We start from the raw sequence: 14,336 nt of genomic DNA, 5'->3' as shown, positions 1-14,336 counted from the left end.
AACAGCAGCCAATAGGAGGCTAGTCTGAGAGGAGTGTGAACTGGGAGGAGAACTGGTCCAACTGGTTGGTTCACAGCATCATTTCCTTATAATGAGTCGGACTGTTTGTTGTGGCTCACTCCATTACAGAAGGAAGAAGACGAAGGTACTGTACTCAACTCTGATCCATTATTTATCGGTAAACACATGTGGTTCAAAGCGTTACTAATGTTTACATGGTACATGTTTGAACTGTAGCATACTTAAAATCTCTCACTGTGTCTCCGTCTTTCTATCTGAGCTTTTAGACATCATAGCTCTCTTTATATTTTAAGTCTTAATCACTGGCTAGATCCCAACAAACCTCATGTGTGACAAAGAGTGTGTTAGTGTGGGACAATGAGGGACACGTTACCAATGCAGAGAGGTAGTCTACAAACGTATCTTTCTACATTGAGAAATAGACATTCTCTCATGTTGCTTAACATCGTGTCCAGCGATGGACGTTGAAATCAAGTAACTCTGAGAACAACCTTGCTTTTCCCCGTTTTAAGGTATTTTACTGTCTTTTTTGTGAGCGCATTTCATTTTTCTTTGAGGTGGTTTCCAACATATTCCTCCTGAAACGGCGTAGCGTGAGACTTTTTGGTGACTGGATGTTCTGTGTTGGGCTGAGCACAGCAGGCAGCATAGACGGTGACAGGGTCACCTGCACTCAACCCTCCCCCAATGCGCAGTTTGATTGACGTCAAACAGACCCTTCTGATGACAGCCTTGCCTGCCTTCTTCACAGCCATTGGCTTCAATCCAGATTTTAGAAATGCTGTGTAGTCCCACATAGAGCAGTACATCTTACATTTGTAGCCTACAGTAAGGTCATTGAACAGCAGCCAATAGGAACTTAGTCTGAGAGGAGGGTAAACTTGAAGGGGAACTGGTCCAACTGGTTAATTCACAACATCATTTCCTTGTTACCGAGTTGGACGGTTTGGTGTGGCTCACTTCATTACAGCAGGGAGAAGACTCAGGTACTGTACTTCACTCATAAATATGTATAACTTATTTATGATATTAATAGGTTGATGGTTTGTTTTCTGGAAAAACAAATTGTTTAAAACGTTAATAAACATACGGTTGCATTACTATTTGTCAAAATTAATATTCCCCGTAATCTTTAAGGAGCAGGTAGGGGTTAGACAGTACAGAGACAGGCCATTAAGGAGCAGGTAGGGGGTAGACAGTACAGAAACGGGCCATTAATGAGCAGGCAGGGGTTGGACAGTACAGACACAGATGATTAAGGAGCAGGTAGGGGTTAGACAGTACAGAGACAGGCCATTATGGAGTAGGTAGGGTGTAGACAGTACAGAGTCTGGTCATTAAGGAGCAGGTAGGGATGAGACAGTACAGGTACAGGTCCTTAAGGAGCCAGTAGAGGTGAGACCGTATAGAGACAGGTCATTAAGGAGCAGGTAGGGGTTAGACAGTACAGAAACGGGCCATTAATGAGCAGGCAGGGGTTGGACAGTACAGACACAGATGATTAAGGAGCAGATAGGAGTTAGACAGTACAGAGACCAGCCATTATGGAGCAGGTAAGGGTTAGGCAGTGAAGAGACAGGTCAATAAGGAGCAGGTAGGGGTTAGATAGTACAGAGCAGGGGCATTGCTAGACCTAGAGCTTTACTGGGGCACGGGCCCCCAACTGCCAATACTCTTTTTCTTATTTTATGTTTGCACAATATGAAATAGATGGATACAGAAGGGTATATACAAGCTTCAAAATCATTATTGTCACTGTCATACTGTAGGCTATATTAAAGCACTGGTCAAGGTAAAGATTCAAAGATAGATTCATGAGTAAGTACAATGTACAATGTACATTGTACGTACAATGATATTTATTTAAACACATACACGCGTCAAAGATTTACAAACAATAAGATCCTCTTACTGCAACCATTTAAGATAAGAAAGACGAGATTATTAGCTACCTAAACCTCAATCCACAGTAGAAATAAGTATTTCAGGAAAATAAAGCAACTAACAAACAAATAGCAAAAAGTATTTTTATGACCTTCACCTCTTTATGAGGTGAAGTCTAAGATGTACATCTATACTTATTTACAAGCTGTGTGGAAAAAGCATAAGTTTGCCAGAACGACATGGACTAAAAAGGCAAGAAACAAGGTTTAAAACGAATAGAATTTCTGACTTAAGGTGAGGTGGCTCGTTGCCACCAATCAACCTGGAAAATGTTATAGAACCATCAAAGCTGTTAAATTTAACTAAATAATTCCATACACTACTGCATAGAGCCTTTATAAATGATTATTTTTTTCCCTATTAAGCTGTATCGCCTCGCCTTCATGGTGACAAAGTGGTCAATAACTTGGCTTTGACTCACTTTGCATAGTTGCTCCCTTTCAATGGACAAAAGAGGAAGTTAGTGAAGCCTTCCTTGCCCCATTGTTGACCTAAGTCAGGTGTGGAGCCTTCTCAACACTAGGAAAGATCGCTCACAACTACAACTGTTAAGAGGAATTGTGAGTGCAATCTGAATTATCTGTGTCAGTGTTGGGAACATTGTTTGATCCAGTATGTTAAAAACACCCTGTATATCCATAATTTCCTTTTTTTATGTTAAGGAAGTTTTTGGCCACTAATTTATCAGAGTTAAAAATATCATAATATCAAATGCTAACATTTGACCAAAGTGTTGTAGCAGTAGTAGTGGCATTTGAAAGGTAAACCCACTACTTCTGAATCTAAATTTAGAGACTAGCATGTAGGATCCCTTCCCAGCAGATGTAGCGCTAATCCACCTGTTGTCCTTAACCAAAGAGATGTAAAAAGAAAAATCACAATATTAAAATTAGCATTTTCAATATCGCTTCTGTGTTAACCGTTTTTCATAATAAAAATTCCCTTCATTATTCTACCCGATTGTCCTACACTAACTATTTAAATTGGATGACCTAATCTTCTTTTATTCTACCTATTGCCCGCATTTGATATTGTCCACACTTTGATTCACTCCTATGTACTCAACACGTCTCTCCGTGTTCTCCTTATCTAGTTTTTCTTTGATCAACATCAAGTCGATACATTATTTCCATTTTCTGATCATGACTGACTTGAATTCTCACCGTATGAACCCGTGATCGCCCACTCTCCCGGAGTCCCCCACGAGCCCCACCGTCACCTCTTCGGAACCCGCAGGAACGATCAGTCAGTTGACGAGTGGCTCGGGGATCCCAAGGAGAGTCGCGATCCTACTTCTGACACCAAGTTTGTGGGGGGAATTCTGAGCCACGTCAATCAGAACTGTCTAAACTGGGTAGAATAAAGAGTCATCCGAACTTGTAAGAATTATGCTTATACATTTGGATAATAAAGGTACGGTGACACACAATAAACAAAACAAAAACTGAACCTAAAGAAAAACAAATTCACAAGTTAGTTATTGGTTGACTCAAATGTTATCGTAATAAATTATAATAAAGACCATTTTAACCTTAATTAACCTTATTGTTTTTCCTGAAGTATTCTTTCAGTTCCTCTGAAAGAATAATTCAGAAAAAGCATGTGGTCAACATCTTCGGCTCATCTAAACATTAGGTTGAGGTCACGCCTTGACCCCAGAGTCTCTGGTGCCGTGTCAGGCCTTTGCTATGAATCCAGAGGTGTTTTAGCGGCTTTCTACTATTAATGTATCTATATGATATATAGGCCTGATAATATTCATAGTTAACATAAAAAGTAATGGTTAATTTCTCCTATATATCCCCCCTATTGGAACTAACAAACAAAGCAGTAATACTTCCCTTTTTACTTAAACCATCACTAAGACTACGTGCCAGGCATTTAGACCAGATTAGCACTACATTTGGTTATCAGGAAAAACCTTTAAGCTTTATCAGGGCTTTCAACCTGCAAAATTATCAGGGATTAATACCTGATTTTAGGTTTAAATTTTTTTTTTATATTTTGATCCCTGCAATTCGTTCATATGAAATAATAAAAACCTTTCAAATCATAACAACACAATGTTCCACATTCAGCATGCGATTATATCAAATGTGTACATAGAATTCCCACATAGTAATCATGACATAATATTTTCAGCATTAATTGAAAATTGGCATTTCAGAAATATGTGACATAATATACTCAAAAAAATGACATTTCAAAAATAGGAGACATAATAATACAATTTAAAAATGTAAGATTGTCTGCAGGCTTGCATGGATTTTAATAGCTTAGGTGACCTTCTTGTATTGGTGTGCTGGATACATATGGGTGGTTTTGGACATTGTCGTAGTCGCTTCTCCTGTTCGCCGTCATCAGGCCCTGGAGCCCATGAGTGCAATGTTCATCCCTTTCTCGTCTCGTTACCATGAGGGTCATTTCCTAGGAGAGCCTGGATGCTATCACAGATCTGACTATGGGAATACAACAGCAGAAAATCAATCCTATCAATGTTAATACTATCAAAAGCAATGTACCTATTTTGGCTAGCACCATTCCCCACATACCAAACCTAATTTCAAGCCATCCAAACATACCCTGGTCATGGCCTGCATTGTCCTTTACCTCCTTTCTTAGACATTTTAGGTTATAAATCAGGAGTGTGAATGATATATCTGGAGCAGTGTTATTTGGGATGAAGGTGCAACACATTTCACCTATAAGAGCACAAACTCCTCCCCTTTCTGCCACGCCACAGCGCTTGTGGCTCTCAGTTGTTCACCTAAAGCGCATAAAGCATCATCCGTGTAGTTAATAAACCTTTGTTGATTGTAATAAATGTAGTTGATCCATCCCGCATTTTTAGCGATTCCAATTGCTGGCAGTAGTGCCGCGAGTTCTGCTGTTCACTCCGTGCCTTGAATTTTTCGGGTATGCTTGTGGGTTGTCCTATTTTGTCAATTTTTATGTTCTCGTCTTGTTCATATGCTCTTTTCCGCCTGTTTAGTAATAATAATAATAATAATGGATTGAATTTATATAGCGCTTTTCTAGACACTCAAAGACGCTTTTTTACAGAGAAGGGGGAACCTCACTGACCACCACCAGTGTGTAGCACCAACTCGGGTGAAGCACGGCAGCCAATCTGCGCCAGAACGCTCACCACACACCAGCTTGAGGTGGAGAGTGAGGGAATTAATGAGTCAGCCAATTATACAGGAGGATGATTAGGGGGCCAGATTGAATGAGCCTGGTTGGGCCAGGACACCGGGGAAACCCCTACTCTTTGCGATCAGTGCCATGGGATCTATTATGACCAATGTGAGTCAGAACCTCGGTTTTACGTCTCCTCCGAAGGACGGCACCTTCCACAGCGCAGTGTCCCCGTCACTGCACTGGGGCATCGGGGTTGATGAGTAAGGGGGCCAGAGGGAAGAGTGCCACCTATAGGCCACCACCCGACACCACTTACAGCACCTGGTATTCCCAGGCGGTCTCCCATCCAGGTACTAACCAGGCCCGACCCTGCTTAGCTTCCGAGATCAGACGAGATCGGGCGTGTTCAGGTTGGTATGGCCGTGAGGTTAGTTTAGGTTAGTACTTTCTAAGTTACCGACAGCATAATTTAGTGGTGGTAATATTGCAATCTCTGCGCATCTACCTCTCCACATCTTAGCAAGTGTGGGACGAAGAATCTTATTTCTGCGGATCCAAAACTGATCTGCCTCTGTCCTGACTTTTGAATAGACTTTCATACCACAAGGTCGACATATATGCCCTGTTAGCCATTTGCCCAGGGCTTTGTAGGTGCTGATCACCTTTAATGACAGGTGGTTGTTTAAGCAGCGGTTTCCGGTTGATATCGTATATTGTGATATTCCAAATTATTCCACATTGTTCCTCTGGCATATGGCCTACATCGCTGACCTTCTTGCTTCCTTCGTCGCTTTGGTAACATTTTAAACCCCTCTTCTATATTGAAATATTTTCCTTTTGGCAGTGTCACTTCGCCTATTGCCTCTGATAGAGTTATGTCAATTTCTCGACATTTTTTCATAATTTTGTTCAGAGGATTTCAGTCCCATTTATCTTCATAATACATGTTGTAAATGTAAACACTCAATCCTAAGTACCATAAACATTGCAATGAACACACAATGTATTATCTTCTATTCGTGTTGTATTTGAATTGTCTTGCTCAGTGATCTGTTGTTTCCACTCTTCTATGCATAATTCCCAATTGAATTTACTATTTATTACGTACAATGCTTTCTGACGATTTCTACTACATAAATAACAATTATCTGTTTCTATGTGTTTTCCAGTGAATTCCACCCATTTATGCAAACTTTTTTTTTTTGCTTGTCTGAACAACTGGTCTGTTCTTACCCTAATGCGTCCATAGGGGTCAGGTTCATAATGTTTTAGGGTTCTTGCTGTTGAGTGGCGACCAATACTTTCAACATTCTTACTATCCTCAGGAATTATAGCCTGCTCTACAAGAGTCACTTCAAGAAACATGGGTGTCGATGTTAAGATTCTAGCCACAATAGTTTCGGATGTGAATGACGATATTGCGATCTCATTTATCATAGTTTCGGAATTTACCATTGATATTGCAGTTGCCAGTGTTTCTATATTATTCTCTTTTGGTGTCATTGTTGGGGTCACCTCTACTTCTGCTAGCATTGTTGTCTTTTTTATCTTACTCTGAACAGTAGCTGCTGTACCATTTGTTGCTAGTGTGTTTATTGGCTCACTCATGATTGTTGTTTCTTTTCTAATGGGATTTACATGAGTGATTGCCAGGCGCGTCGTTAGCAATTGAAAACATCCGGGGCTTTAGCCCGGGGGGGAGCACCATCCTGACTCCTGCGTGCTACGGTATCTTAATTAATTAAATAATTAATTAATTAATGTATCGATTAATTAATTAAGGGCGCCCCAAACACATAGGTCGCCTATGCCGAGCGCTAGGGCAAAAATAAGACATTAGAATAGCCTATATAGCCTGCGTGCACCTACCCGATGTCAAGAAGCCATCGCTGCTCCGACGGACCTTTCTCCCCCAGCCAGGCAACGGCAAGTAAGTAGTGGTCTGCTTTTATGTTTCATTTTTAAGTTATTACTTATTGTCCGTGTAGGTTTAATGTTACAGATAAAAACATGCTTTATATTTAGTCAGCATTTCAGAGTTCTAATGTTTTCCCGGAATATGCATTCCTAAACTGTTCACGTCAAGTTCTCTTTAAGATCGCATGAGATGATATGTGCTATCGCGCGACCTGTAACCAGGAAGTAAACACTCGCTTGCATGAAATGATATGCGCTATCGCGCGACGTGTAACCAGGTTGTAGATTTAAATAATGAAAAAATAATCTTCCCAGACTTTCTGTTACTTGCTTATGCTGTATGCAAGTTGTTTAAGAACCTTATCTCCATATAAATCTGAGCTGTACATGAATCTGTTAATGAAGTCTCATTTCGACTCCTTCCTCCACTTCACAATTCATGTTCTGTTGCTTGCAGTTAACTACAGCCGCCCTTCCTGGGTAACGCCACCACCAATCCCTGGTCATCCATTGAAGACATCTCTCTCACTCTGCACAGTCACACTGTTGCCGCTTCATTCTCATTGTCTCATAATCTCATTATTATGGCTGCTGTGGATGCTTTAAAAAATAAACATTTTTCTCTTAGGTAAAATCAAACCAGTGGGATGTTAGATTGAAAACCTCCAAAGCAATGTATTAAAATTTGAAAGACAGTCCTATGTGAAGTTTCTTTTTTGGGGATTTTCAAAATGAGGTACCAGAAGGGATTGTCAACCCACTGTTTCTCAACCCTCTCCGATTATTACTATGAGTAGTAGTATTGCATGTGTAACCTGCGTTGTGTTTTGTTTCCCTTCAAGCATTGGACTCGGACGCTCAGCATTGGATGCAGCGGTTTTATTGCCTGCACAATGGGTCAGCAACATAAAGGACAGGTTTAGAGCATTTCCTGGTCCGCCTGCAGCAGTTACCGTCTTTTCTGCTCTATAATTTATTATATATATTTAAAACAGTTGCGCTAAACAGCGCGCATAAACAGGTGATCCCTCCCCTCATGTGGCGACCAGCGGTATTGCATGTAAAAATGGCGGGACCGGCTAGATTTTGAATGCTAGCATTGAATGCTAGCAACGCCACAAGTGGGATTATAAACATACATTTAACTAAAACAACCTATCGGTTACCTGCACAATGGGTCAGCAACATAAAGGACAGGTTTAGAGCATTTCCTGGTCCGCCTAGACAAAATACATACAATATTACAAATGCAAACGAAAATCAAAACTCAAATAAAAGAAACAATACAATGCCAAATATATGAAGAGTGTATTACACAACCGTCTACAGATAAGTGACAATGATATTGATGAATTACTGAATCAATGAATTACTTTAATAAAAGTTTCATGCGGACACGTTTTATGCTCAACCTACCTGCAGCAGTTACCGTCTTTTCTGCTGCAGGATATCCGGAATACAACATTAACAACATATCAAAATAAAAGTCTTGACCCAATGATACAGGATTTAACTATACACATACTCATTTTATTTGTTCCGTTACATACACCTCCCTTAAATCCTGCTAAATTGGGGACGTAGCGGTAGAACACTCACCAAAATAAAGAGGTAGAGAGATAGAAACAAATAATAAAAAAAATACCTCCTAGGCCTCAAAACCGAGAAAAAAAAAAAAAAATTATACAGGCACTAACAAGTCAATAAAACCAAATATCACTAGCTGTCGATTAAGGAATCCTCCAACTAAGGAGTACTTAAGGAATGTGATGGCGCCATCCACAAGACCAAAAGTAGACTCTTGAGATGCCTGTTACACCTCAAATATTGCTATAAATGATACTTATCTCTAACTGTGTCTTACTGTGTCTATAGACTGACTACACTGACATCTAGTACCTATATGCTGAATCTCAAAACAAACTTTTAACTAAATAAATGAAAGAGTTCACTGTGGACTCTGAAGTGTCAAGGACTTGTTCATTCATTTCGCAAATGAGCCTCTCTGGAGGGTTGACAGCCCTGCCTCGTCTGGTTCGAGCTACTGTGTCTTCAACACCCAGAGGTTGAGTGCATACTGGAAGTGCATCTGTGGATACCTCTTCATGTGCAATGACCACGGGGTGGAGCTCAGCACTGTGTCGACCATTGATTATAGGGGGAACATCACTGTCCTCCAACCTCCGATCACTGCCGATGACACTAGCTGAGTGAAATGGCTCAGACACCCAATCAGACACATCAGGTCCTTCAGAGAGGCTAGTCTGTCGATCCTCCAACTCAGAATCATCAGGGCTGGACAGCACCCAGTGTACAGTCCGGTCAACGCTGCCATCAATCTCACCTGGGAGGTTGACTTTGGGAACCATCCCCTCACTGACATCCACCTCAACTACAGGATTGACTTCAGGCACCACCTCGCCTCTGTGATCTACTTCTTCCGAAGGGCTGACTTCAGGAACCACCTCACCACTACCCCTGGTGTGGGTGTCTTCTCCATCACCAATCGGTAAGAAGTTCACAGGAAGCAGTAGATTTCGGTGGACTACCTTCAGTTTATCAGAGGCAACGTCTTTGATCTTGTAGACATTGATGTCAGGGTTTGCAGCCACAATTTCGTACATTGTTGACTCCCATTTGTCAGCCAACTTCCTTCTCCCTCTTTCACCTCTGTTCGCAACGAGCACTCTGTCACCAATGATTAGAGGTGACCCCTTGACCTTCCTGTTATAGAGCCTTGCGTGTCTAGTCTGTTCTTTCTGACTGTGTCTTTGTGCAATCTGCACCGCTTCACGCAGGTCTTTCTTCAGGCGTGACACAAACTCATTGTGACCCACCACAACATCGTCAGAAACCACAGTTTGAAACAGGACGTCAACTGGGAGACGAGGGACTCTACCGAACATCAGATAGAATGGTGCAAAGCCTGTTGTCTCGTGCTCTGTGCAATTGTAACAGAAGGTGAGTAGCTGTAACATCTGGGGCCACTTTGCTTTGGATTTAGGAGGCAACGTTCTGATCATGGACCCAAGGGTCCTGTTGAATCTTTCAACCACGCCATTGCCCATGGGGTGGTATGGTGTTGTGTGCGACTTCTCGACACCCGAAAGAATCAACAGCTCCCTGATCAACTTGCTTTCAAAGTTCGCTCCCTGATCAGAATGAATCCTCCTAGGGAAACCGTATACGAGAAAGAAATCATCCCAGAGCTTCCGAGCCACTTGCTTAGCGGACTGATTTTTGCATGGGAATGCATGAGCCATTTTGGAAAAATGGTCAGTCACAACAAGCACATCCATGGACTTCCCATCATTGACCTCTGCAGACCAAAAGTCAATGCAGACCAGTTCCATCGGCTCCGATGTGCGGATGCTCTCAAGTGGAGCAGAAGCACCGGGCTCTGGTGTCTTTCCAACAACACAGCGATGACAGTTTTTCACATGATCATCAACGTCTCTTTTCATGCCAACCCAAAAGAATCTCTGCCTAGCCAGAGACAGCGTTCGGCTCTTCCCTTGGTGACCAGCGGAATCATGAATTCCATTCAGTACTTGCGCTTTGAGAGAGTTGGGCACGACAAAGAGAAAAAGTCGTCTGTTCATGCCTTGATCTTTTCTCACCTTGCACAGTAAGCCATCATGGATAACGAGCCTGTCCCAATACTTCAGGAGCTGGCGCACACTGAAGGACTCATCTGTTCTCTCATTTTTCGATGGCTTCCGCCGTCTCTCGATATAGTAGAGGACTCGGCTGATCGTACTATCCTGCCCTTGTTGGTTCACAAGACTGCTGTGAGGAATGGGGGAGTCAACCTGCTGCAGTTGAGGAACAGCCGGACTCGCACCCAGGACTTCACTCAGACCACCACTGGAATGAGCTTCCAGAACAGCTGAAACATCTGGAGCTCCGACCGAACCAGTGTCTGAGGCTTCGTCGGCGGACGTGTTATGTGGATTTTTGCCTGATCTCAGGACCATCTGATGATTGTTGGAGTACCTGAAGGCATTTTGGACTGTGTCATCCACAACACCACTGAAATTTCTCAAGAGAGACATGTATGGCTCGGTAACAATGCGGTGGCTTACGCAAGACTGGACGAAGGGTTCTCTGCTTAAAGCATCTGCCACAATGTTTCTAGGGCCTGGGACATACTTTATGTCAAAGCTGTATGATGCAAGTTTAGCCACCCATCGCTGTTCACAGGCATCCAGTCTGGGCTTTGTCAAAATGTATGTCAAAGGGTTGTTGTCAGTCCATGCTGTGAAATGTCTTCCCTTAAGCCAATGGCTGAACTTTTCACAAACAGCCCACTTCAGTGCAAAGAATTCAAGTCTATGAGCAGGGTAGTTCATCTGTGACCGAGACAACGTTCTGCTGGCAAAGGCTACCGGTCTTGCTATCTCCTCACCAGGAGGGACTTGAGAGAGGACTGCTCCAACTCCGTCAAAAGACGCGTCAACAGCCAGAATGAAAGGCTGGTCGAACATTGGGTGAGCTAAGGTCACACTCTGTAGCAGATCTGACTTCAGGACTTCAAAGGCCTGCTGACAAGCAGGTGTCCAATCAGTAGGGGCGAGTTTAGTGACACTCGGCCGTTTTTTTGGCTTTCTCCCCAACTTCCCACGAGTCTGCTTACTGGACCCTGCTGTCAACTTGAAGAGTGGCTTGGCCTTCGCAGAACATCCCTCAATAAAATGTTGATAATACATCACCATACCAAGGAACGATCTGATCTTCTTTGAACATGGTGTCTGCCCGTCAGCCTCCATCAGATCAACTCTCTGGATTTTGCTGATGGCCTCGACCTTGTCTCGATCCGTCTCAATGCCTTTCTCACAGATTATGTGGCCAAGGAATTTAACAGAACGTCTTAAGAAGAAGCATTTCTTTGGGGCCAGCTTCAGATTGTGACTCGACAGACGGGAGAAGATCATTTCAAGACGCTGAAGGGCCACAGACTCGGAAGGAGCAAACACCATGAGATCGTCCAGATAGCACAGGACACTGCTGAAGTTCTCATCGCCAAAGATTGACATCATCATTCTCATGAATGTGGCTGGACTGTTTGAGAGACCCTGAGGCAGTCTGTTGTACTCGTGCAGGCCGAAAGGAGAAGAAAAGGCTGTACATTTCTTATGCTCTTCCTGCAAAGGCACATTGTAATAGCCTGATGTCAGATCCATTGTGGAAAAGAAGACGTTCCCGCCCAGTGCAGCCAACACATCAGACTGGTGAGGCAACGGGTAGGCGTCTCTGACCGTCCGAGCATTCAACCACCTGAAATCTGTACAAATCCTTAAATCGCCATTCTTCTTCCAGACAAGCACGAGGGGAGATGCATAATCACTGTGTGACTTGCGAATGATTCCCTTCTCCTCCATGTCGTTCAGAGTCGTCCTTAGTTTAGCATACTGGCTTGGTGGTATACGCCTGTAAGGCAAACGAAAGGGTCGGTCATCAGCCAGATGAATGCGATGGACAAAGTCACTGGCTTCTCCACAGTCCATTTTGTCTCTTGAGAATATTGACTCATATCTCTCAATGGTCTGGAGCAGCTTGTCTTTCCAGTGTGCCGACACCTCACAAGACTCCAGATCGATGTCAGGGAGGTTCAAACTGCACAAGGCACGTTTCATCTCTTCCTCTGACCTGGGAGTTGAGGGAGTTGAGGGGCTGCTGTCCGTACACTGCACATTTGACTTGATCTGTTCTGGCTGTGGCAGGTCTTCCACAGCAATGCAAGGTGACACGTCGGCTATCTTAGCATTTCTCCTCAGGACTATTCTATGATTGGTTGGGTTTATAACTTTCATCGGAATGGAGCCATCACCCCAAAGCGGTGTGATCACTCTGCCAACCATTATCTGCTTAGGTCTTGATCTTGACTTGGTCGGCTCAACGATGACTGTGCTACCCACAGACAAGGCTGAAGACACGGGTAGCTTACCCCAAACCAGGTGCTCTGTTTGTGGCTCTAATGTCACACTTCTCATGAGCTTTACAGTGCCCACTCTGTCTGGCACAGACTCACCTCTCCACCTCTGAGTGTTGGAGAAAAGGGACAAAAACTGAGAGCATTCATCACTCTGGTTATTGCTGGGCATGGACGTGAGCTTCCAATTGCCACCTGCCTCTCTCAGACACGTCAAAAGCCTTTTGATGACGTTACTGCCCAGAATCATCTCCTCAGATTGACCTGGGACAACTAAAGTGGGAACAGTCATTGAATAACCGTACACACTGACTTGGAGGTCATAGATTGCTGTTGGAGTGACACGATGGCCTCCACAGCCAACAATCACAATATCTTGAGCTGACTGCTTTGAAATGCCTGGAATGTATTTCAACAACATGGCTTCAGCAGACTCACTAAGAGTACACGCCATGGATCCACTATCAATAAGCGCTTTGAAAGAGAGTCCATTCACTATTGAAACTGATGTGTAAAATAAACTATCAGACCTGGGAACTGTCTGCAAATTCTGAAAAATAACTGTCTTCTCTGACGAACAATCACTACTGTACAACTGACTAAGAGATTCATAGTCAGAAAAAGCCTCAAAGCTAGAATTGGGAAGCACACTTTCACAATCTACGTGGTCCTCCCCCACACGCAGATCTGTTAGTTTGACGCCTGGCCACCGGGTACTGCACTCTGTCCCCTACGTGGACATCTGTCCCTTGCATGGTCAGGAGAAAAACACTGGAAACACAGTCTGTTATCCTTACAGTGTGACAAGGCAGAATGAGAGGGGTCTTTGCAAACTAAACACGGTGTGTCTTTAAGACCTTGAATACGAGGTAGACCACTTGTCCTTCTATCCGCTGATCTGGACTGAGCAGTATTCATAAGAACCTTCTCCATCATACCAATCATCCTCTCCAGAGCAGAGTGATCAGCTGATGTGGACTGTGGTGTTGGCTGAGCGCTACACAGGGGAGCTAGGCTACTCTCCACCTCCATCCTGTTCACAGCCACGTTCTTCTCCCCAACAGCCCCATCTTTCCCTACCCCTGCTGCTTTGATGACCTTCTCTGAGTGGTACTCATCCAAAACTTCTTGCACTTCTGCAGCCGACCACTTGTCGATGGTCTTAGAACGAAAAGTGAGCAATAGACCTGAATCTGGGCAGTTCCTAATGAACATACGTGTGACCTCAATGGACAAGCTGTCTTGCTGCTTACCCTGTTCCAGGAGACACTCGGCAGCAATATCAGCAGCACAGTTAAGGCGAAGCCAGTAGTCAAAGGGATCTTCCCGTGGTTCAGGGAAGGTTGTGTAGAAGTCTTGCAGAGGCAGTGGTGAAAACTGC

The 14,336-nt window shown here is 43.4% G+C and overlaps 1 protein-coding gene and 1 non-coding gene across 3 annotated transcripts in view; one reads left to right on the top strand and one right to left on the bottom strand.

Moving 5' to 3' along the window:
• The window catches only part of LOC130385201 (NLR family CARD domain-containing protein 3-like), a 57,120-nt gene continuing 42,784 nt past the window's right edge, over window positions 1–14,336 (top strand). The window contains exon 1 of one of the 2 annotated variants that reach the window (XM_056593583.1): window positions 1–145. The gene's annotated coding sequence lies outside the window, so the exon portion shown is untranslated. The remainder of the gene's footprint in view (window positions 146–14,336) is intronic. The other variant, XM_056593582.1, reaches the window with a different exon arrangement.
• On the bottom strand, window positions 5,416–5,534 carry LOC130386721 (5S ribosomal RNA). The gene has a single exon (XR_008896183.1). It is a non-coding gene; the product is annotated as a 5S ribosomal RNA (ribosomal RNA).

Source organism: Gadus chalcogrammus, chromosome 7 (assembly GCF_026213295.1).
Source record: "Gadus chalcogrammus isolate NIFS_2021 chromosome 7, NIFS_Gcha_1.0, whole genome shotgun sequence".
NCBI classification, from domain to species: Eukaryota; Metazoa; Chordata; class Actinopteri; order Gadiformes; family Gadidae; genus Gadus; species Gadus chalcogrammus.
The sequence above is the reverse complement of the archived record's forward strand: the minus strand, read 5'-3'. Positions and strand labels throughout refer to the sequence as shown.